Source organism: Microcaecilia unicolor, chromosome 2, assembly GCF_901765095.1.
Source record: "Microcaecilia unicolor chromosome 2, aMicUni1.1, whole genome shotgun sequence".
NCBI classification, from domain to species: Eukaryota; Metazoa; Chordata; class Amphibia; order Gymnophiona; family Siphonopidae; genus Microcaecilia; species Microcaecilia unicolor.
In genome coordinates, this window is record NC_044032.1 from 96,254,033 (window position 1) to 96,280,152 (window position 26,120).

At 43.2% G+C, this 26,120-nt stretch overlaps 1 protein-coding gene across 1 annotated transcript in view; it reads right to left on the minus strand.

Annotated features, from left to right (window-relative positions):
- The window catches only part of LOC115462995 (interleukin-6 receptor subunit beta-like), a 92,530-nt gene extending 67,440 nt beyond the window's left edge, over nt 1-25,090 (minus strand). The window contains exon 1 of the mRNA XM_030193146.1: nt 24,913-25,090. The gene's annotated coding sequence lies outside the window, so the exon portion shown is untranslated. The remainder of the gene's footprint in view (nt 1-24,912) is intronic.
- Nucleotides 25,091-26,120: the final 1,030 nt, after the last annotated feature.

The following is a 26,120-nucleotide window of genomic DNA, read 5'->3' on the forward strand; positions in this document are numbered from 1 at the left end:
CAAAAAAAAAACCCCGAAGAGCTACAGTAAAAAGAAGTGGGAAAATGGGACTTCCTGCCTAATAACAAACTGAGGTTGAGAAGGAGGTAGCTTCCCTACAATAGCAAGGTCCAAACAAAGTAAAAGGACTTAGGCAGTACTGAGTCTGGTAATCTACAAATACATATAGAAAAAAAATACATATACACATCATAAAACATGTATTGATGATAAAATTTTTGTATAAAAACCATAATACATTAAAACAAATTACACACAATTGTGTAAAAAACAAACCAGTTATATTTAAAACAATCATATTTAAAACTGTACTTGGGTAGTGTGACTTAGCCAAGTATTAAAGAGATTAAGAGTCCCCCATATTTAAAAGCAAGGTACAAAACAGAAGACAGCAATACCTTTGGTATGACAAATCTATATTGATTTGTGTATATTAGCTATTCAAAATTACCAACAGTATATAAAATTAATATGGATCCAAAAAAGGACCAACTCCTCTGCTCTACGTCACATACTTTTCTGTATATCACCTGCAGTCCTTCTTCTACAAAGGGGGGAGGGAGCAGCCTCATTTCCCTTTTTTCATATTTATTGGCACCCATCCTCTGAATCAAATTTGATGTCTAGCATTCCAACTCATTCTTGTCAGAGCTCAACTCATTTTTTCTATCTACCATATTCTAATGCTTTAGTTTACAAGTTATCTATGCACATTCAAAAGCACTCTAGGTAGCATATATTATATAAAAAGGTAAAGAAAATATAGCCTCTATCAATAAGAAAGGTAACCTATTATAGTACCATACTGTAGTACGTCAATGGAAAACTAATCTCCTTTTTCTCTCCACAAACTAGCACAAAAGAGATTCCCAGAGCTGTGCTACCAACCTGCATGAGGTCTCAGTTTGCTATATTGGTTTCAGTCCTTTATATAATGAATACAGCTCTTAGGATCTTACAATATTTGTTTACTTATCAGAGCTATTTTTCACCACAAACACATGGTCTAGAGTGGCAACATATGCATTCACATCAATGAAGCACGCTCAGAGGATTGATCTTTGGATGCTGCATTCGCTCTGCCATCTGTGTTATAGTAATGTATTACAGAAAGCTTGAATTTTTCCGTCCCTTATATCTTACTAAGGATTAAAACATTCACATTATACCATAAGATGTAGCTTAATTTAATTCAAAAAGTTTTATAACCTGTTGCTTTCAACAAATATTGTACAGTGCGGGTACAATAAAACATTCAGAACAAATCACCACCCCCCAACACCAAAACACTCCCTTCCCATCTCTAACCCATCCAACCACCCTCTACAAAAAAAAAAATCACCCATCCTTATAATACTGAATAAAACACTAACCTCCCCCTGTTTACTAAGCCATGCTAGTGGCTGCCATGCAGCAATGCCAACACAGCCCATTCAAAGTGAATGGGCTGTGTTGGTGCTAGCAAGGCTTAGTAAACAGGGGGTGGGGGCAAGTCTTCAACAGTTTCTGAAAAGACACGGAGGTCCATATTCAGCTTGCGGTGCTCAGCGTTTTGCTGACCGCCATCAGCATTATAGCAAGATATTTAATGCCAGGCCATATCTGGGCTCCTGCACTGAACTTCCACATCTATGGAGCCAGTGAAACCATAGCCGTTTAAGTGCAATATTCAGCACTTAATCAACTATGGCAAACTGCATAAAAGTCCATCCTATTTATGCGGTTACCTTGAATATCACAGCACTTAACTAGCCAAGTACTGACTCTGCCCCGGAATGGGAAAATTAGGTTCTTACCTTGGTAATTTTCTTTCCTTTAGTCACAGCAGATGAATCCATTACGAATGGGTTGTGTCCACCTACCAGCAGGGGGGCGATAGAGAACACTGAAAACCATAGTGCCCCTAGGACGGCTAGCTCCATCTGCCTCTCAGTATTTTGAAGCTTCCAAAATAGTGTTAAACTGCAAAGTAGCATAACATGAACTTTCCTCACAGCGAACGAACGCCCCAGAACAGGAGCAATAACACAAAGGAGGGACGATCTCAACCTCCTGTAGTAGAACAGAAGTCCTGAAGACTACTTTCCAACTTCTCCCAATGAGGGAGCATGTCTGCAGGAAAAACTGAACACAAAACAGAGTCAATCAGGGAGGGATCGTGGATTCATCTGCTGTGACTAAAGGAAAGAAAATGACCAAGGTAAGAACCTAATTTTCCCTTCCTTGTCATCAGCAGCAGATGAATCCATTATCAAAGCAATCCCTAGATAGGGCAGGAACAAGCCACACCACGCGCAAGCACTTGTGCTCCAAAAAGCGTGTCCCTCCTGGCAGCCACATCCAGCCTGTAATGACGGGCAAGAGAGAGCTTAGAAGCCCAAGTAGCTGCACTACATATCTCTTGAAGAAAGAGTACTCCCGTCTCAGCCCATTCTTGTGGAATGTGCCTTAAAGGCGTCAGGCGGAGGCCGGCCAGATAGCAGATATGCAGAAAAAATGGCTTCCTTAAGCCAACGGGCTATAGTGGCTTTAGACGCTGGAGACCCTCTGTGAGGACCTGACAACAATACAAAAAGGTGATCAGAGGTCCTGAAAGCATTAGACATCTGCAGATACTGCAAAAGAGCCCTGCGCACATCCAGAAGGTGCAACTGCCCAAAAGATTCTGGATACTCCTCCCTAGTAAAGGAGGGCAGATAAAATAGGCTGGTTTAGGTGAAACGCTGAAACCACTTTAGGCAGGAAGGAAGGCACAGTACGTTACTCCGGACTCTGAGAATTGCAGAAATGGGTCTCGACAGGACAGCGCCTGGAGCTCAGACATCCATCTCGCCGATGTAATAGCCACCAAAAAGACTGTCTTTAGAGTCACATCCTTCTCCGAAGCTTGCATCAGCGGCTCGAAGGGCGAACACTGAAGAGCCTTTAATACTAGCCCCAGGTTCCAAGCCAGACAAGGGGCCCGCACGGGAGGCCAGAGCCGAAGCACCTCTCTAAGAAACCGTGCAATGTCCGGATGCGCAGCCAGGGAGAGTCCAGCGACCTTCCCACGAAAACATGCCAAGGCTGCCACTTGAACACGCAGGGAATTATAGGCCAAGCCTTTTTGTATACCATCCTGCAAAAAGTCAAGTATTGGCGAGACAGAAGCCCGCATGGGTGTGATCGCTTTAGAAACTCACCAAGCCTCAAACTGGCACCACATCTGAGCATAGGCAACAGAAGTGGAACACTTGCAGGCCTGCAAGAGAGTGGAGATGACCTTGTTAGAATAGCCCTTGTCTCTCAATTGCACCCTCTCAATAGCCATGCCGTAAGACCAAAGCAGCAGGGATCCTCCATGTTCACCGGACCCTGCGTCAACAGGTTCGGTACCAGAGGCAAAGGAAGGGGAGCCTCCACCAGCATCCGCCGGAGGTCCGCATACCACGGCTGCCTGGGCCAATCCGGGGCAATGAGGATCACCACTCCTTGATGCAGCCGAATTTGCAGGAGTCGCCCTATTAAGGGCCAAGGAGGGAACACATACAGGAGGCCTGGGGGCCAGGGTTGAGCCAAGGCATCCAACCCCGCAGAGCGAGGATCTCTCCCTCTGCTGAGATTGAGAGGGGGTCAGGTGACTTTTGGGTATATTGATGACCCAGCCCAGAGACCACTCTGGCTGTTACATGACGACTCTCTTCTGCAGAGTCCGCTCTGATGAGCCAGTCGTCGAGGTACGGGTGAACCCGGATACCCTCTCGCTTGAGAAAAGCAGCTACTACCACCATTACCTTGGAAAAGGTTCGGGGAGCTGTGGCGATGCCAAAAGGCAAGGCCCGAAACTGGAAATGATTTCCCAACACCGCAAACCGGAGGAACCGTTGGTGCGGGGGCCATATAGGAATGTGCAAGTAAGCTTCTTTTAGGTCCAGAGCCGTGAGGAATTCTCCTGGCTGTACCGCCGCAATGACGGAGCGCAGACTTTCTTTGTCGAGAATGGGCCGAAAAGACCCACCTTTTCGCGGCACCACAAAATAAATGGAGTAAAGACCGCAGCCGTGTTCGGCGGGAGGCATAGGGATCACCGCTCCAAGGTGCAAGACTTGTAAGGTCTCCTCTACCGCCGCCCGCTTGACGGCAGTACCGCATCAGGACTCCACAAACACGTCTCTCACCGGGGCACCGAATTCCAATCGGTAACCTTCTCTGATCAGGTCCAGGACCCACTGATCTGAGGTAATCTTGGTCCACTCCTCGAGAAAGAGGGAATGACGTCCTCCTACAGCTGTAAAGGAGGAGTGGACCGGCGTCCCATCATTGTGGAGGATGGCCCTGAACTCCTGGCCTTGAGCCTGCCGCTGCGGAGCGTTTGTCCGAGCAAAAGGAGTTCCTCTGCTGAAAGCGGGCACGTTGATTAAACCCCGCAGAGTGCCCCGTGCGATACCTTCTAACTTCACGGAAGCGAGGTCTGGAGGAGGAGGGAACCACTTGACCCTTGGAAGAAGGCCGCGGCCTATCCTCAGGTAACCGCTGGGGTTTAGCATCCCCCAGGTCTTTAACACTCTTCTCCAACTCCTCTGCAAATAACAGAAGGCCCCGAAAGGGTAACTTCACCAGCCTTTGCTTAGAGGCCATGTCAGCAGCCCAATGCCGTAGCCATCGAAGGTGGCTGACGGACACCGCCACAGACATCTGTTTAGCTGAAGCTTTGACCAGATCATAGAGGGAGTCAGCTAAAAATGACAAGGTCGACTCCATGCGAGGTGCAACCTCAGCGAGGGACTCTGCACCATCCATGGGTTGTTCCACTGCCTGTTGTAACCAAGAGAGGCAGGCTCAAGCAGCATAAGAACTGCAAACAGACACCCTTACGGCTAGGCCCAAAATCTCAAAGGACCGTTTTAGCGCTGATTCCAGCCACTGGTCCTGAATGTCCTTCAGGGCGACCCCTCCCTCTACTGGGAGGGTGGTCTTTTTTGTCACCGCCGTGACTAAGGCATCCACTTTAGGCATCTCAAAACGGGCCAAGTGCTCCTCACTCAGAGGGTAAAGATGCCCCTTCGCCCTGGCCACTTTCAAGGGCCCCTCGGGGTCAGCCCATTGAGCAGAAATAAGCTCTTGGATGGAGTCATGCAAAGGTAAGGCACGAGCAGGCTTCTTAGTACTCGCCATCCTCGGATTGCCAGAGGAGGCCTTGCCTTGAACAGGGTCATCAATAGAGAGGGCCTGCAAGGCATCAGAGATAAGTGCTGGCAACTCATCACGGTGGAAAATCCGAACCGCAGTGGGAACATCCAGATCCAGTGGCAAACCGGCTCCTTCATCTGGCTCTTCAGACCACGAAGGCCTGCCAGATCCCTCAGAGTCCCCACTGCCTGACCACAGGGGGGGGGGGGGGAGAAGGGGGAGCGCCACTCTCCGACGGGGAATTTACCTGTCTATGCTTAGCGTGCATCCAACGCTCAGGGGCATCCACGTCTGGCATCAGCCTCGGGCCATCATCAGTCAGAGGGGAACCAGGTAGCAACGCAGTGTCAGACACCTGCGGCAGAGCTCTTTTCAGCATGAAGGCTTTATGTAAAATAAGCACAAACTCGGGGGAGAAAAACTCACCCTGACCTCCTGTCTTCAAATTAGGAGCCACGGGGAACGGAGCTCCTCTGGTAGTCTCGGCCCGAGGCGCCCCTCTGCTCTCAGACTCCTCCGCAACCGTGGGGGTTGAGCCATGCGGCGCTTCCAAGATGGCGCCCGCTGCCAGCTCCAACGAGTGGGAAGAATCATCGCTCGCCATGTTCGTACTGGCTCTACCGTCTAAACAGCACATTTTCAGAGCCCCGCTGCTGATCTGCGCTTGCCACAACGGGAACAGCGCTTAACTCCCTCAGCAGCCATCGCCAAAAAATGATGGAATAAAATTCAAAATGGCGGCTTCGCGCCAAAATAACCATGATCGCAACGCCGTCCGCGGACCCTCCCCAGAGGAGCTGAGTACCGCTCTTATCTCAAAGGACCGAGTCCACGAGCTCCGGTCACGCTGCACAGTCAGGAAAAGCCTCAGAAAGAGCAGCGCTGAAAAGAGCTTTTTTTTTTTTTTTTTTTTTTTTTTTTAAACGCTGTGAGGAAAGATGGAGGCAAACAGCTACAGAGGCACTCCGGAGGCAGAAGAGGGTGGGAAAGGGCGAACCTATATGCCTGCATCCACACAGGAGGCAGGGAAAGGGCGAACCTATGTGCCTTTAAAGTGGGCTCCACTTAGCCACAACACCCCTGCTACAACTGGCAAAAGTACAGGAGCCACCCCAGGCAGAATCTTCAAGGAGCTGAACAAGCTGCGTCCAACCCTGCTGGGAGATTAAGAAATACTGAGAGGCAGATGGAGCTAGCCATCCTAGAGGCACTATGGTTTTCAGTGTTCTCTATCTTCCCCTGCTGGTAGGTGGACACAACCCATTCGTAATGGATTCATCTGCTGCTGATGACAAGGAATAATATTTAGGGTGTCCTAAACGTTACTTATTTCTATAATTTAAACAGAAAAAATGATGGCAAATAAAGACCACATAGTCTATCCTGTCTGCCCATCCTTACCACCTACTAAGCTCTACAATTCCTGCTTGTCCCTTAGTGATCGTCTTGGCTTGCCCCATACTTTTTTGAATTCAGATACAGTTTTTGCCTATCACCTCTGCTAGGAGGCTATTTCATATAGCCATCTCCATCTCCCTTTCCGTTATAAAAAAAAAAAGAAAAAAAAAAAGAGGAGATACCATTAAATAAACCTCAGTACCAGATTTAACTGTTTTACTTAGTTCTTCCTGAACCCCCACAACAAGGTACACACCACCATTATTACATCTTACATAACCTTTACTTTGTACTGTGCTGTTAATGTTTGTGCAGCTAGAGGCTGGGAAATAATGAAAATTAAATGTACAATAAACTGCAATTATCTAAAATCTCTCTAATAATGCACTTCCTTTCAATTCCATTTAGCTGAGTTGTTGTCAAGGAGGTTAGATTGAGAACAGGTGATGGTACGAGGCTATCTAGCCTATTATATGGGTTGAAGCCAGCAGGCGGAGCTTGCTGGCAGTAGGCGTTGATTGCCACCACACTGGTTCATCCAAAACAACAGCAAACTCTACTGAAAACAATAGTAAAAGATTATTAGAAATAACAGACTGCCTATGCGTGGTCCATCTGTAAAAAGTCAAAAGCTATTCCAGTTGGATAGGCAGTGCCTTAAAAGGTGGAGGACAAAAGACTTTTTAAAAACTTGACAGTTTGGTGGGAACTGCAGTACAAATTCTTGCTTTGCTTACACATCTCTCCTCACAGAGCATACATAGCAACACTCCGAGAGACAGATTCTTGCCCAAAGTGCAAGGGCACCAACGCACACCTGGGACACATGTATTGGAGCTGTACTCGAGTAAAAATGTTCTGGACTGAGTTAAACATACATGTGTCACAGCTCTGGAACACGTCGTGGAAACCGTCCCCAAGGCAGCCGTTTGACCTATTTGGGATAAAAAGGCCTGCCCCAGCGGGATTTAAAGGTTTTTGAGGAGAGCAGTACTGATGGTGAAGCGAATTATACTACAACTGCGGTTGGCGGCGGACTGCCCAACCATATCCCACTGGAGATCAGCAATGATCCAAGCATGTGCACTAGAGAAGAAAGGAATCCCGGACCTGGCCTCCAGGAGAGGCAAACAGTTTTGTAACACCTGGTCTCCCTTCTGGGACTCTCTCACCACAGCAGCACGAAGCAAGATATTGAACTGTTAATCTATGTTTGCAAGGGGATGGTAGGGGAGGGGCGGGAAGGGAAAGAAGGGGGGGCAGGATGGGGGGGGGGTGGATAGGTGGGGAATAGTTGGCGAAGAAACAAAAATGCAAGACGAACACTGTTTTCTTTTTACCTGTTGTATTATTTGGACACGAATGTAAGTTGATCAAGTTTGGATTGCAATAAACATGATATTAAAAGAAAAAAAAAAAAACATGACAGTTTTTTAATTTATTTGAAAGCATCCCATATGTAATATAAATATAATGAAATCAAAACTGAATCACTAAAACAGCTTCAAAAATTATTGTAACTGGTGGAAACAGCATTAATAAAGGCTGTATTTTGTGCTCATTTTTCTACACTATTCTATACAATACAGTAATACAAGGCCAAACTTTAGTGAGGATATCCTGTTTACTGATGGGTTCATCTTAACTGTTGTAATCTGCCTTGGGAAGCCTGGTGTTATAAAGTCTGGAAGTAAAATTAAACTCTCCTTTCAATGGGGCACATGGAATCACATCTTCACCTCATCTCTTTTGTACAAATGGATTATTCTGTTTTGAGCATGTTTCAGGGACAAGTGGTTTTCATAAGTCAAAATAATACAAATTTTTCTTTCATGTAGATCTCTCATTTGTTTAAGCATAACAAAATGGGCTATAAGCCCGTAATGCAGTCCATTAGTTTTGTTATTATTTTATCCTTGTGATGACTTATACTGTGCCAAAACTGAAAATATAGTGAGACAGAACAGAATTCAGTAACATCCAAAAATTAACATTATAACTGTGTTCACATTTGGGTAATAACTGAGAAAATGCTATTGAAAAATGACTTGAAGAAAAAATAAATATAAATCACAGCACTGGAAAATGTTGGCACATTTAGACCAACTCTGGACTTCTGCATGAAGGTAGCTCTGCCCTCATTATTGAATCTCTCTCTTTTAAACAGTAGCAATAAACAATATTAAGCACATTTTTATAATATACCACTGCATTCCATAAAACAAAAGGAGAAAGTTCCGACAAACCATCTTTCTCTTGTGATCTAGGCAAAGGAAAAAAAAATAAAGAGATTGTAAATGCTCCCACGTTTCAACCTAATTCATGTTTAATCTGGGACATAAATGTCCTAAGTAAATAAATACATAAATAAATAAATAGATAATGAATGTTGAGAATCTGATTCTCATAACATGATGTCTGTTTTACCAGGAGAAAAAAAAATCTCTTCATGAATATGATGCATGCTAGGGTGGTCCTATAACCAGCCCCTCCAAATGACACAGATTATGATTTATAACAAACTACTACTCTACCTATGAAAAGTTATTGTTACTATTCTTCCTGTGTGCACATCCGTATGCTGCAACAAGCTGGCATGTTTGAAAATATAAGTGAAAATAAAAATGCTACCAACAATAAAGAACAACATGGATACAGCAGCGCATAGGTTTGTTTGCTTTATTTTGAGTGTACCAAAAAGGGGGGGGGAGTCACAAGTTCATATTTACCCACTGAATAAACCAATCTGATAGCTGTATTCTGAAGTATTTGCAATTTTTTCAATAAAAAAATTGCACACATACAGAGAATTGTAATAAGCCAGTTAATTTAAGATTAAGACTTGTGTCAAGAGTTTGAATTGGGGAAATTCAAAACAATTTCCAATACAACATAAGCGTTGTAAACACAAAACGATTTTCTTAGCAAGAGAGAGAATTTGTTTATCAAAAGAAAAGGTGTTATCTAAAATTATTCCCAAAACCTTCATTTCCATAACCAAAGGGAAATTGGTCATATGAATATCAAACTCTGATGCTATGGTGATCGGAATTAAAAAAGCAATACAAAATGTGTTCTTTTCAACATAGATACCCTTTTCTCAACGATGTTGACATAACATTCTGCTCTTGTCCTAATAGCAAACTGGGACTGGGAATGAGAAGCAGAAGTGTCACATCATCAGCACAAATAAAATACTCTATCCCATTCTGTTGGAGTGCCCTACCAAGAGAAATCATCACCATATTAAACAAAACAGGTGACAAAGGGGATCCCTGAGGGACACCACAACTATTTGTCCAGCACACAGAAAAAGACCTGTTCATCTTCACTGTGTATTTGAGAAAGGTCAAAAAATCTTTAAACCAATTCAAAACTTTAATTTCCAATGACAATTTCATCAAATAGGTATAACAAGACCTAGTGATCTACAATACCAAAGGCGCTGCAGCTAGGTCAAACTGAATCAATAAAACCTGCCATCCTTTAGTCAACCAGGTCTTATCTACCAAAAAAACAAAGTACAGTTTCCATGCTATATTTACTTCTAAATCCGGATTGGGAGAAATGTAAAACCTGGTGGTTGTCTAAATATGTGGTTAATTGAGCAGTCACTATTGCCTCCATAATCTTGACAAAATAGAGGTATGGAGGTGATAGCACAGTAATTTGATAGAGCAGATAAATTGCCTGATAGATCTTTTGATATCGGTGGTAGAACAAAATGTCCAAGAAAAGCTGTGAAACAGACTTGTTGAAAGTAAGATGGTGCGTCAGCAGCTTGGTGGAAAGATTGTGAGCTCCATTAAGACAGCGCTACCTAAACTATTGAACTGCCAGCAAAAGGTCAAGTCCCTCTCCCTCCGGCTGTGTCAACTCCTGTACAGCAGAACTGGATGGTTTCTTCAGCCACAACCCAGGAATCTTGAAGAGAACGCTAGCCTTGCTGTTACTTAAGGCGAAGGTGCATTCATTCAGCTCGAGGACGAGATTTCTTTAACCCCTCCAGTTTAACAACCACCATTGTGAAGGGAAATGCTCAGTTTGGCGACAATTCTGGTGCTGATAGATAATGCATGCAATGAGTTTCCACAGTGGTGGGGGACCATCCTCTCATGGATTCTCCCTTGAAAAACAGCAGCTGTAGAGCAGGACAGCCTACTGACAGCACAAACTGGATTACTGCCTGCAGAGGAGAAGCTGAAGTGTGGCTAGTGACAGAAGCCTGAAGCAGGCCCTACTTAAAGACTGGGACATCTTTACTGGCTGATATGGTTCTAGTTAAGCCTCTAGTAGTGAACCTGGAAGCTATCTGAACACCTTTAGTAAGAAATGACTCTTTAGCTGCAAGTCGTTCCTTGGATGTTAATTCTTGGGTACTGGCTTAAAAACAAGAATCTTGTTCAAAAGAGGTTATGGAAAGTCCAGAAACTTTGGAGAATGATTTTAAGGATTTAGGAGCAGTGAGAACAGCTTTGATTCAAAATGAGGAACTACAATATAGCAAAGCAGAACAAATTGAGAACTATTCAAAAGTAGCCAGGTATCATATTGGATGTCATTCCCCTAAAAAATAAAATCTTTTCTTCTTACTGGTAAGCAAATAGGTAGTAAAGTGGATGATCATGGTTCATTTTCTTGACCTAACTGCTATGCTGAACAGATCAACTCTAGAAGAAGTCCAGAGAACTACTTTGTTGATCCCTTTTGTATCTGAGCAGGATTTAAATATAGGAATAAATCCCCGGATTCCATAAAGGTCACCCAAATGTGGGAGTGGATCCCAAATCCCAAACTAATTATTGACTTTAATTGGCACTAATTAGGACATAGAATAGTGCATAGGCAGATCTGTCCCTAACATTGCACATCTAAATTGTCTCATGTGCAATTCAAAAGGGAGCATGGAAGGGAAGGTGGGTCAGGGGTGTCGGCATCGTATCTCCCAGTCCCTTCTCTCGTCTAGGGCATACATATACAGGTCTTTCAGTCTCTTCTCATACGTCTTTTGGTGCAAGCACCATACCATTTTTGTCACTTTCCTCTGGATCGCTTCAAGTCTTTATGCATCCTTAGCAAGATATGGCCTCCAAAACTGAACACAATACTCCAAGTGGGGCCTCACTGATGATTTGTACAGGGGCATCAACATCTCCTTTCTTCTGCTGGTTATGTCTCTCTCTATAGAGCCTAGCATCCTTCTGGCTACAGCAACCGCATTGTCATACTGTTTTGTCGCCTTCAGATTCTCAGATACTATGACCCCAAGATCCCTCTCCTTATCTATGAATGTCAACATCTCACCTTCTAACATATACAGCTCTCTTGAATTTCTACTCCCTAAGTGTATCACTGTGTACTTCTTTGCATTGAATTTTAACCACCAAACATTAGACTGTTTCTTTTTTTTTTTTTTTTTTTTTGCAGATCCATTTTCATGTTTTCCACTCCCTTCAGGGTTTTGACTCTGTTACAAATCTTGGTATCATCTGCAAAAAGGCAAACCTTACCTTCTAACCTTTTAGCAATGTTGCTCACAAATATATTGAACAGATTTGGCCCCAGCACAGATCCCTGAGGCACTCCACTACTCACCTTCCTAAATAGATTATAACCTGGTATGTTTGCGTCCCAGTCACAGGAATCACTGAACCATGTCTTGGTGATAGCAACAATATCTAAGTCTGGCTATAACATCAGGGCTTGCAGATCATGAACTTTGTAGGTTAAGACTGTGAGCCTTTGTGGTCATTGCTTTCCAGCTACATTTTAGTGGCAGTCTCATCTGTTTAGTTCTTTGTTTAGTCTAGTAGCGCTCTAGAAATGTTAAGTAGTAGTAGTAGTAGTCTCACTTCCTACTGTGTTGGTAAGCAGCAATTTGCTAACATTATTGTTTACATTGCTTTCTTTATACTGTCACATCTTGTCTTTTGCTGGGGGTGACCACTGGAACTGACCTGCATACATACTCCACCCCCATCTTCTAGCTTAAACACCTAGAAATATATTGCCTGAATTTCTCACCAAGTTTTTGTTTTCACATGTATTGTCCCATCCTCTTCATGAACCTAAAACTTTCTTGATGACACCACGCTTTGAGCCACTTATTGAAGCTCTCAGTATTTTGTAAACTTTTCTCACCATTTCCAGAAGTAGGTAGTACTTCAAAAAAATCTACCGATTTGGTGGTGGTGGTGGTATCTCTTTTCTGTTTGTTCTCTAAAAAGAGATAACAGACCTAGCACAAAGATACTGTAGTTGAAGTCAAGAATGTTCCTGTTTAATCTGGGGCATGGGCGGGTCATATTCTGTAGGATAACCAATGGAATAGTAGTAGGAAATAGCTAGCAATGCTGATTGGCTCCTACAGTATTAGTGTCCTATTTGAATGGGGCACCATCTTGGCTGGTAATCTGAACAGAAAGAGGGCAGCGGCTAGGGCTTTTCAGCTTGGAGAAGAGACGGCTGAGGGGAGATATGATAGAGGTCTATAAAATAAGTGGATTGCTTGTTTACTCTTTCCAAAAATACTAGGACTAGGGGGCATGCAATGAAGCTATAAAGTAGTACATTTAAAACAAATCAGAGAAAATATTTCTTCTCTCAATGTGTAATTAAACTCTGGAATTCATTGCCAGAGAATGTGGTAAAAGCAGTTAGCTTAGCAGGGTTTAAAAAAGGTTTGGATAACTTTCTAAAAGAAAAATCCATAAGCCATTATTAAAATGGACTTGGGGAAAACCCACTGCTTATTTCTAGGATAAGCAGCATAAAATGTAATGTACTGTTTTGGGATCTTGCCAGGTACTTGCGACTTGGATTGGCCACTGTTAGAAACAGGATGCTAGGCTTGATGACCTTCGGTCTGTCCCAGCATAGCAGTACTTATGTACAGTGAAGGGCTGTGGCAAATGAAGAATGTGCACTTAAAGAATAGGTAATGCAAAGTTATAAGTACAGGCTAGTAATTCCATTCTTGAACTTTGATTGGGATCATTTTCTCACCACATCATTATGTATTATTTTTTCTAGGACAGGCAGTGCCGCTAAGCTCCTGAGGAAGCAGTAGCGAAACAGTAGCGCTCTGTTCAGCTGGCATGCAGCAAAGCAAAATTAAGTTGCCCAATTTTTGAATATTTTGCATTATTTGAACATTTTATGATGTAAAAAATGAAGTAAAAAACAAAAACCAGGTTTTCTAGACTAGTGGCGGAGCTGCTTAGGAATCAAAGCAACTCGTAATGGGTTTGGTTTAATTATAATAAAAATCTGTGGTATTCTGAGCTTCTGAAGTCTTGTCCATTTAAATGTTTATAAGTTACAACAAATAATAAAAATGGTTTGAAACTTGGGAGCAAAAATATTCACTCATTAATGCACTTAGTTCCATGAAAATTTTAGTCCTGTACTTCTGGAAAAATACAGCTGGTGCTTTTTGAAATAAAAAGGACAATAAGTAATTTTATTTTGTCATTATGAATATACATTAGAAATGTATTTTGAAGTTTGATTGATAGTAAGTTTAGAAAGAACAGTGACTCGGATCCCTGTAAGATAGTAAATAAAATGCAGAAACTTTGCCAAGGGCTGCAAAGTCAGCACTTCCTTTGAACTATTTAGAGCAGAGAACAGCAGAAGCAATGGGTCTACACCACACTGCATCCTCTCCGGGAATCAAGGCGTAACTTAGCTTCAACATGAAGGTTTATTACACTTACAAGTTACAACATAAGAGGGAGGAAATAACTAGGTTCCAAAAACAGCTCTCTTGATATTTGAGTGCTGGTAGCTGATACCACAGAAGAGAGGCAATGTTGATTTCCTTAGACAAAGGATTTTTTTTTAATTTTATTTATTCATTTATTAAAAAAAAATTACAAAAAACCTCTTGCATAGAAAGTCTCTACAAACATAGTAAGATTTAACAAGGAAAATAATGCAATAAAAGTAAAATAATTCACTTTCAAAGAATAGAAACTCAAGTCCATAAATCTAGAAATCCAATATGTAGGAAATCAACTGGAGAAATAAACAAAAGGAAATAAACATCAGATATCACACATTGACTAAGTGGAGATGCCTTATTCTTATAGCTTTTCCTTATTTGCCGAGGCTATAAGTGCAGACACATGAGCTGGTTCCATAAATACATATTTCTTCCCCCCAAGTCTTATTATGCACTTTCAGGGGTATCTTAAAAAGAAGGTACCCCCCAGGTGTAGCACTTCCGGCTTGAGGAGTAGGAATGGTTTCCTCCGCCGTCTAGTCTCCTTAGAGACATCAGGAAACAAAAGGATTTTAAAGCCTAAAAAAGGCTTTTCTTTATTACGGAAGAACATGCGGAAGATCCAATTCTTATCTGGTAATAATGCAACGGTCGCTACCAAAGTAGCTGCCGTTGCAACTTCAGAGTCAGTAGTTTCAAGCAAAAGAGAAATGTCTATCGGCTTTTCAGTTGTCTGGTTCAATTCTTTCCCAGGAACATAATAAACCAAGGTAAAAGGTGGAAAACTTTGTTCAGGTATATTCAAAATTTCACGCATATAGCGCTTTAACATCTCAAGAGGGGCTACATTATGTATTCTAGGAAAATTAACGAATCTCAAATTATGAATTTTAGTATAATTGTCATCAATAGAAATCAAACAAAATAAAACATGGAAAAGAAAATAAGATGATACCTTTTTTATTGGACATAACTTAATACATTTCTTGATTAGCTTTCGAAGGTTGCAAATGTGCTAGCTGACAGTGTATTTTACACTGAATGATATATACCACATTGGAAGATGAGCAAGTGAAAGATCTTCCAATGTGGTATATATCATTCAGTGTAAAAAATGTAACGAAGGATGCTATATTGGAGAAACAGGCCAGATGCTTAAGACAAGATTCAATTTACATAGACATCATATGAACAATACTGGTGCCAGCAGGGTTCCCACGCCTGTTGGTCAACATTTTACAGGACCAGGACACTGTACCAGTGACTTCACAGTGAGAATCCTGAAAGGTAACTTTAAAACCATACAAGAACGTAAGACCTTTGAAGTCAGAATGATTGAATATTTTAACACCCAACAGAAAGGACTTAACAAGGATCTGGGGTTCCTAGCCCATTATAAACCATAAAGCTGTATGTCTCTGTTGATCACCCTCCCCTCACCTATCCACACCCATCCTGTTAGAATATCAATGATATGCTTTGATGTCCCCATGCATACTTCCTACCCACCCCCCTCCTCCCACCCTGTCAGACTGTCATAGTAATGCTTGAATGTTTTCACTTATATACACTGTCAGCTAGCACATTTGCTTATTTCCGATCTGAGGAAGAAGGGCAACCTTCGAAAGCTAATCAAGAAATGTATTAAGTTATGTCCAATAAAAAAGGTATCATCTTATTTTCTTTTCCATGTTTTATTTTGTTTGATTTCTATTGATAACCTTAAGAGTGGACTAACACGGCTACCACACTCCTCTACTTAAGTATAATTGTCAAACATTTCAGATTTCATCCTGAGACTGGTCAAATCTTTTATCATCATTGATTGAGTTGTTTCAAAGTTCAAAACTTTTTGATCGAATTTCTCCTCCAATTTTCCGATTTTTTCATCTAAAACTTTGAGCTCCTCTCCTTTTTTTTGTACATCGATTTCCAAAGATTTCATTTTAGGTAACATCTCATTGCTTTGTTTCAGAAAAAGCTGTCACAAGTTAGATACCAAGTCCCATAACGTTTCTAAAGTTACTTCTTTTGGTTTTTCTACTAGCAGTTTAGGTAGTTCTAACCTTATGGTAGCCTGTTCAGGAGTCACACTCTGTTCCTCTCCCCACACTCCGTGGCGTCTCCATGGGCAAATTGCCCTCCATTCCTTGCTCCGCTGTTATCCGAGCTTCCTCTCGACGCTCTTCTGGGCCCTCTGTACCTTCCGGAGTAGAGACCCTGTCGATCCAAGGAGGAAGGAGCTTGTGCCAATCGGCTGGGGAGGTGGTGAGCGCATGGCGGGGCTTAGAGTAACATCAAGGCCAATGGAAGCCGAGTTCTCCAGATCGTCGGTATTCCTAGCTGCCAGCATTCCGCTCTCCGAAGCAGCTCCCGATGGTCTCACAAACCTATCAATAGGACCTGGCAATGGAGGCAACGGGGAAGCTCTAGCCGCCACTCTACCTCGGCGTTTTGGCATTTCTTTCAAAGGTAAGAGTGAGACTCGCCGCGTCTTAGTGAAGTGCGGCCATCTTGGATTTCTCAATATTCCTAGACAAAGGATTTTTATCTGAGAATGATTTTTGTATTTGGAAGAACTGTGAACAATCGCGGTGGATATTTCAAACATTCTGATGAGTTAATATGGTTGCTATAGTGAGGAGCGTTTGAGGACTGTTTGTTTCTTCAATTATGAGGAAGAGGAAAAAATAAATATATAAGAAGTCACTCATGCAAATTAATGCTTCTAGTGGGTAGTCTGATGGATAACTACGTGGTAACAGCCCTTTGGTATCTGGAGTTCACTATACAGAAGTGTCAATTCCCAGAGATCCCATGGCTCTCTAATCAATGCCAAGAGGCCTGTTGACTAAAGCGCAGCAATGTTTTACAATTACTGTGTATCATCCCTCATTGGGGAGGTCTTTTACAAAAGGTGCGCTAGCGTTTTTAGTGTGCACTAATCATTAGCATGCGGTACACGCTAGAGATGCCCATAGGAATATATGGGTATCTCTAACGTTTAGTGCATGCTTAATTTTAGCTCGTGCTAAAAACGCTAGCAGACCTTTGTAAAAGACCCCTCCCCCCCCCACCCCCACGAAGGCTGACTCCTTCATCCCAATCTGAAGTTACTAGCCCTTATGGAATGGGAATTGAGCAATATTCAGTCCGTACTCTAAGCCTACCAAAGTCTAGCCAACACATACTAAAAGCTGCAAGAAAACATCTGGCCCGCCACTGAATTTTGTGTGTCCCATGAAATCTTGGAAAGTATACTCAGAAAATGTCATTAACCAGAATTTTGGCGATTTTAAAAGCTACATTTTGCAAATATTTTCAGAATAGCCACTTGAGCAGTTTTGTTTCCATCATGTTTAGTAACATTTTTAATTATCACACAAGGGGCTCCTGTTACTAAGGTGTACTAACTGATTTAGTGTACACTAAATATGAAGCAGCCCATTTTATTCCTATGGGGTTCTTAGCATTTAGTGCGTGCTAATTATTAGCACATGCTGAATCCAGTAGTGCACCTTAGTAAAAGGAGCCCAAAGTCTATGAAGCTCTGTGTATTTCCAGTTCTAACATTGGCCTCCTAGGGATAGCACTGATATTCATGCAACCTTCTGTGTATAAAGATTACCCACCCCTGCACTACGAGAACCTACGTTTTCAAGTGAAAAAGATGTTTGCACATGCTGCTTCACAATCGGGCACAAATACAATTGCTATTTACTGTGCTTTTTATTTTATGTTTATTATCTATATGCATTTAGAAACTTATTTTGCCCATGTCCCGTCCCCCCCCCCCCCCCCATAGTTACCACACAGGCTTTGCAAGTTGATGGAGATACTTAAACCTGTTTGGTCGTTAGAACTGCCAGCTTTTTAGAATAATAAATAAGCTCTGCTGATGCCAATGTGGCACTATGAGAATTATGGTGCTTAGCTGTTGTTGAAATCTGTACAGCGTTTTTACTATACTTGGGATTTGGAGGAAAGGGGAGGGGGGAAGGGAAATGCCTAAAGAACAGACCAGGTTCAGGAATTGCTAGTGCATCTCAGGCTAGGTAGTCAGAGGATGAGAAAATGGAGCAGCAGAGAGGTATCTGAATTCTTGTTACTACAACAAGGTTAACCTGAAGGATCCATCAATCCTAAGAGATTATCTGCAGAGTTGCCATATCTAGGGACCACCCTGCTGCTGAGCTTGTCAACCACATGGTTCTAAACCCTGGAGATATACGCAGCTTGTATTTGAATGTGCTCAGTTATAAGAGTATCATTCATTGCTTCTCAGCAGAGACGGACAGATTCCATTCCTTTTTATTTATTTATTCATAATTTACTATATCTTACAAATCTGACTGGTAGGGCTAGGTGGGTTACAGTCTAAACCAAAGTAGTAGAAAGGAACTACAAAGTATGATAATAAAGATAATCATTCAAAACTCATCCACACAATGACCAGAAAACACAAGAGAAACACAAAGAGAAAGCAAAAACATGACACAACAGGACAAGATCTTAGTGTTGAACTCCAGTGAGTTGGAGCTTGTTGGAAAAACCAAACCTTTAATTCAGCTTTAAAGCTTTTTAGAGATAATCCACTCCTTACAATTAGGGGTAGACTGTTCCATAACTGAGGAGCAATAAAGAAAAATGCTGACTGGTACTGGTGGGTGGACTCACAGGACCCTATTTACTAAGCTGCGTTGTAGGTGTGATATCGTTTTTAGCGCATGCTAATGGCGGAGACATCCATAGGAATATATGGGTGTCTCCAGCATTAGTGCATGCTAAATTTTAGCACACACTAAAAACAAGAGCGCATCTTAGTAAACAGGGCCCATAGGAAGCAAAAGAACAGAATAACCATGCTGAGTCAGACCAGTGGTCCCATCTAGCCCAGTATCTTGCTTTCAACAGTGGCCAATCCAAGTCACAAGTACCTGGCAGAAATCCACACAGTAGCGAGATTCCATACTACCAAGCCCAGGGCAAGCAGTGGTTTCCCCAATGCCTATCTCAATAGCAAACTAAAGATAGGACTGGGATTTATGCGGTTACCCTGGCCAGTTAAGTGCTAAATACTGGCATTTAACTGGCCAACTGCTGACCTGTCCCCAAAATAGCTGGTTTTCACTTGGGTGCCGACTGCTAATTTTCAGCGGTGATAATCGGCAAAGTGTTGCTGAAAATTAGCGGATAGCCCCGAACAAGCAACTGGTCAGCAGCTGGTTAAATCGTTTTGAATATCAACCAGAGAGTTTTTAATTTATTGTTTTTGTTACATTTGTACCCCACACTTTCCCACTCATGGCAGGCTCAATGCGGCTTAGGTACTTATTTGTACCTGGGGCAATGGAGGGTTAAGTGACTTGCCCAGAGTCACAAGGAGCTGCCTGTGCCTGAAGTGGGAATCGAACTCAGTTCCCCAGGACCAAAGTCCACCACCCTAACCACTAGGCCACTCCTCCACTCCTGTATTAGATATTTAACTTCAGTCCTAACTGTATCAGTATTAGTTCTCTCTACTGGACTAGTTTTCTGAAAGAGGGTGAACATAGCAAAATAGCACTCTGTAAACAATCTGGTTAGATCATATAAAAAGATGTACCAGTTAAAAAAAAAAAAAGCACCCCTAAATCCATAGCTCCAAAGCAAAGGTACCGACCGGGTACCTTGGGAGGTTTCTCCAAAACCCTATAATCTAGCTTCATCTGAAAATTTTACTCTTTTAAAAAGAAATGTAAAAATAAAAATCAACACATAGCGAAACACCGGGGCCGGTGGTGGGAGGTGGGACTGGTGGTTGGGAGGCGGGAAGTACTGCTGCGCAGACTTGTACGGTCTGTGCCCTGAACAAGGCAGGTACAAATCAAGGTAAGGTTAACACATATGTTTGTCTTGTTGGGCAGACTGGATGGACCGTGCAGGTCTTTTTCTGCCGTCATCTACTATGTTACTATGTTCACAAGGGAAAGAGGGCTAAGAAATTATTTAGTAGGCACTGTACAACCATAAATACTTGGTTTCTATCAAATCGAAGGCATTAATCAAGAATACAACATAACTCAAAATATAAACATTACAAAAAAAATAAAACCTGCAAATGACAAATGTCATTCCTATGACCTCCCATGGCATTCCAGTTTCACTGCTGTGTAACAGAACCTTAAGGTTTAGTCCTTTATCACACCCTTGCACCTGCCTAAGGTCCAAATGCTTTACAGCAGTCCACTCCCTCCTTCTGATAGAACCCATCTGTGATTTACCATATCCACATTAACACAGACCTTGATTCCATCAGACCTAGAGGAATCCAGTTAGATGACTTAACAAAAAAGGTACAGAATAAATAAAGATAGTTTGCAGTGCATTCCAATAGGTGCAGTAATCTTTGGGTATATGTATACATATCTAAAATGTATTTATTCATTAACTGGAGAAAACTGAATGTTTATATGAAAGTAAGTGTGTGTACATCAAACATATAAATGGCAAGAGGCGTACTCACTCGCAAATGCGCAGTAGAGACCCTCTCTGTCCTGCCCCCGCGTCAATACGTGATGATGGGGGCGTGACAGAGAGGGAACCTGCACACCTGCGAGTGAGGGAACCACCGTCGCCACTGGTCCCCCCCCCCCAGGGTTGCCGCTACCGCTCCCCCCACCCACCCGGAGTCGGAGTCCCCGCCGCCGCCACCCACCCTCCACCCGGCCCGGGTACCTGGCTTCACTATTCAAACTGCTGGAACGCAGCACACAGCTCATCTGAGCTGCCGTTGGCCTTCCTTACCTGCCTGTGTCCCACCCTCGCCGACGTTGCGTCACACGAGGGCGGAACACACGCAGAGAAGAAGGAAGGCCGACGGCAGCTCAGATGAGCTGTGTGCTGCGTTCCGGCGGTTTGAATAGTGAAGCCAGGTACCTGGCCCGGATGGAGGGGTGGTGGAGGGAACTCCGGGGGGGGGAGGGGCGACTGCGACCTATCCGGGGGGGGGGCCTTTCAACCCCCCCCCCTTCCTTTACTAGCCCGTTTTTACGGGCTCAACGGCTAGTATTATTCATAAGATTAATTTTCTTTTTAGCCTTTTAATTCAAGTCCTACTATGCCTCTCACTCATCCCTTCCAGGTTACAACAGCCTCTGTTCCTCCACGTGATCCTGCTTTTCCTGCAGGTACTTATGGAAGATCTAGAAACAGCATCTAGTTATCAATCCATAAGAAAGGCCTGTTAACCTGGAATAGAATGTCACATACTGTATTCTTCCTAAAGCTTGGTACATGCTTAGACCATAGGTTCTTAATACAGTTGATCTAGCTCCAGTAAACAGCAAGACATTAAATTTCGTCCATCTGCTGATTTACTGTCCTCCCTCTTTTGTGGTGCCAAAATCCCTAACAACCTCATCTGAACAAAATGGTTTTCCTTGCCTCTAGGCCACAGAAAATAGACTGTTTTCCTGCTGTTGTCTTCTGACTCATAAACCTCAGTGAAGCTGTTCAGGCTTCCTACTTTCCACCAAGGAACTGAAGCGGAAGAGAAGAACATAAGCACCGCCCTACTGGGACAGACCAAAGGTCCATCAAGCCCAGTATCCTGTTTCCAACAGTGGCCAATCCAGGTCACAAGTACCTGGCAAGATCCCAGAACAGCAAAACAGATTTTATGCTGCTTATCCCGAAATATGCAGTGGATTTTCCCAAGTCCATCTTAATAATGGCTTATGGACTTTTCTTTTAGGAAACTATCTGAACCTTTTTAAAACCCTGCTAACTGCGTTTACCACATCCTCTAGCTACGAATTCCACATTCTCTGGCAACGAATTCCAGAGTGTAATTACTTGTTGAGTGAAGAAACATTTTCTCCGATTTGTTTTAAAATGTACTACTTAGTAGCTTCTTTGCGTGCCCCCTAGTCCTAGTATTTTTGGAAAGAAAAACAAGCGATTCACAATTACCTGTTGCACTCCACTTAGTATTTTATAGACTTCTATCGTATCTCCCCTCAGTCATCTCTTCTCCTAGCTGAAGAGCCCTAGCCACTTTAGCCTTTCTTCATAGGGAAGTTGTCCTATCCCCTTTATCATTTTCGTCACCCTTCTCTGTACCTTTTCTAATTCCACTATATCTTTTTTGAGATGCGGTGACCAGAGCAGTGGGCTGGGAAGCAGGGACCCGGTTTTAAATCGCAATGTGGTGCCTTATAATCTTGAGAAAATCACTTAAATCTCTCTTTGCCTTAGGTATAAACTTAGATTGTAAACCCTCTGGAGATGAGAAGATACCTACTGTACTTGAACATATCTTGCCTTGAGCTACAACTAGAAAAGGTGCAACATAAATCCAAAATCCCTTCCCTCCTCCCTTTTAGTATATGGTGATGGTGGAGCTACAAGCCAGGCAGGGATATTCCTGCAGAAGAGCTACACAAGACATGTGATAGTGCACACTCAGTAGGTCTCTGAACTCCCAGCAGGTGATACAGAAATCAAATGGGCACACTGCAGAGCAGCATTCTAAAACCTAAGAAAGTTCGGGTTCGATTCCCACTGCCGCTCCTTGTGACTTTGGGAGTCACGTAACCCTCGTTTGTGATAACCCAGTGTTAACTAATTAGCATGTGGTAATCCTAATGAGCTAGCTTGTTAATGTTTCGATGCCCATTCTCCACCCATGACACACCCTCTGAAAAAGAATATTTTGGAAAAATAAGTAATGATTGGGTTAGCGCATGCAAACAGACTAAATACCTGTTTTTCACGTGATAAGCATGCATTAGGGCTTAATGGATTTTAGCCAAACAGCCCCTTAGATTCCAAGCCCTCAACTTGCAGGGAAATAGTGGAGGAGCAGCCTAATGGTTAGAGCACTGCTCCTGACATCCAGAGGTGGCTGGTTCAAATCCCACCGCTGCTCCTTGTGAACTTGGGCAAGTCACAACCTTCCATTGCCTCAGGTACAAACTTAGGGCCCTGTTTACTAAGGCACACTAATGCTAGAAACACCCATATAGCCCTATGGGTGTCTTTAGAATTAGCACGCTAACAGCGCGGCTTAGTAAACAGGGCTCTTAGATTGTGAGCCCTCTCTTAGATTGTGAGCCCTCTTGGGACAGAGAAATATCCAGTGTACCTGAATGTAACTCACCCTGACCTACTACTGAAAAGGTGTGAGCAAAATATAAATAAAATAAAATATCTAGTGTACCTGAATATAACTCACTTTGAGCCAAATAAATCTCTTGCATGCACCCCCTCCTAAAATGCATGTCCACGCAGCTCCAATAGTAATATCATCCTCTAGTGTTGGGAGCAGGTAGGTGGATATCATACAGCACCAGAAAGTGAAGCAGGAACAGATAATCTAAGAGGGAACACCTATGCATAGAATCCTGCAAATCCCCGAGAGCACAGGGTGAAAGGAAGTCTGGAGCTTTACAGGAAAGAAGGGAAAATGTTCTGGTCAGGCATGGAAAGGAAAAAGAAATAGCTGTCACCTTGGATCACATCAGGTTGGGTTAGGCTAGGAGGGAAAAGGGTGCTGATACTGTCTAGGCAAGTGTCCAATAAATCTTCCCCACAATTTTTTTTTATTTTAAATCATTCAAATAGTAACTGTCAATCTAACTGCATTCTGTTCTAAACAAGCATAAATAATAGTCAAACTGAATCACAAACTACGATACTTAAAAGGAAAAAAAATGACTAACACACTAGCTTGCATAACCCATGTTATTTATTGCAGGACCCATCTCTGCATTCTCTGGCAACGAATTTCTGGGTTTAATTATGCATTGAGTGAAGAAAATTTCACTGAACTGGAACTTGTAACATCGTGAAACAATTCACATATTTTGCAGTTTTGACTTATAAGATTTATTGTAACATACATTATGCTGAATTGCAGTCAACTGCACTATGCAGTATGTATTTCTCTAAATATTTCTATCTGTATGCCACATTGAACCTAAACATTGTTTGGGGAAATGCGGGATATAAATGACAAAATAAATAAATAAAAATCTTAGTCAATGGGACTTATTTACTAACAATGTACCCTGTGGTGACACACTTTAGTAGATCAACACCGGTCTTGATTTTTTTAAACAACCTATCTTTGGTGACCTAGATACTTTCTTTATTAAAGAGCAGTACGAAGCCACATTTTATGAATATGAAGATAATACGTATTAGAGTACAGGCCAGTAACGGTGAGGGCTATATACAATCCTGCTTCAACAAACTGCCGCTACACAGGCGGGGTGGGCCACAGAAGAGCAAGCCCGAGCAACCTTTTGCCCCATACAGCATCAAAAGCAAGGGATGCTTTGTTTGGCCTTACCAACGACAATGGTATTCCACTAAAGTTATCTAAACCGAGCCGCCAGGCTCACAAAAACTAACAGCAACGTAACACACTCACTCCCACATATTTCTTAACGGCCCACTTCTCAATCGGGCACCAGCCCTGGCTAACCACATACAGGAGAGAAACAGCGGAAGAACACTAGGGGACAGGAAGCTTCGGTCCCGATGGGGTAACCCACTTTGCGCTAGAAAACTACTGCAGCGAACGCCCCTCTGACGTGAGCCATCCCTAGAAGAGAATAATGGGAGCGCCTTACCTGCTTCCGATCCCCCTTCGGCCGGCCTCGCGCTCCTTTAAGAATGACCGAAGCCGAATAGCAGCAAATCACCGCACGCACGGCTACGGCCTAAGGAATCACAGCCCTCCAGCCACTTCTGTCTCTCCGATAACCACCCTAGGCAAAGCAAGCGCACCCACCGCCACCGCTCGCAGCTCGAGACTAGACGGCCTTGGTGCTGCTCCGCCCACAGGCTCGCTCTGATTGGACGGAGCCGAGGCAGATCCTTCTCAGCAGAGGAGGAGTTACTTTACCCCTGTAGAAAAGGTCGCTGAAAAAGCTGGGCTGGACGCTGAGAGAGATAGGTCTTCCCGTAATCGGGCAGTGAGTGACTGTTCCGGGATTTGGCGTCTGTAGAGTTGGCACATATTCTCTACATGGGAAAAAGAAGTGGAAGGAAAGGACATGCGTAGCCTAGACTGGAATTTCCCTTACCCTCCAGTCATTCAGATTCAGCAAAACTTTAACAGAGTGTGTATTATTGTTAGGCATTAGCTCACACCTTTTTTAGTTGTAGCTCAAGGCGATGGTGAGTTACTTACATTTAGGCATAGTAAGTATTATGGGGCCCGTTTAACTAAGCTGTGTTAAAGAGGCATAGGTTATGATTAGAATGTGGGATTCCCCAGGGCCGCTGTGAGACAAAGCTGGCCAAACACCCCTGCATATTGCCCCCTCTGCTGCACAAGTCTTTCTTCAAGTACTTCAGGACCTGTGGCCAGCAGAGCAGAGTTAACGCGATAACTCCATAAGACCAATCAGGCATCTGAGCCATGCCAGTGCTGGGCGGGCTCCCCTTGGAGGCTGGGACCCTGGGGAATTCCCCCCCCCCCCTCAGAGGCCCTGGGTTTCCCCATGTGCTGAAGCCACTTGTAGCGCAGCTATAAAATTGTTGCATTTCCATTTTCCATTAATGGCTGCCAGGCACTAATTTCCCAATTAGTGTGTGGCTATTAGCTCATGAGCCTTTACCAACACCTATTTAGTAGGCAGAAAGAGCTCACATGCTAACCATGCACTAATTGGTTGGTGTTCTGCAATGTAGCTGTGCTAACTGATTAGTGCTGGGCATGCCTACTCTCTGTCCCCCAAACAAGCGTGTGCAGATGCCTGAACTACTACTGGGCACCTGAGCGTGCCTCGTGGTAGTGCATTTTGGTGTGCAGGAAGCACACATTAGTGCTTAC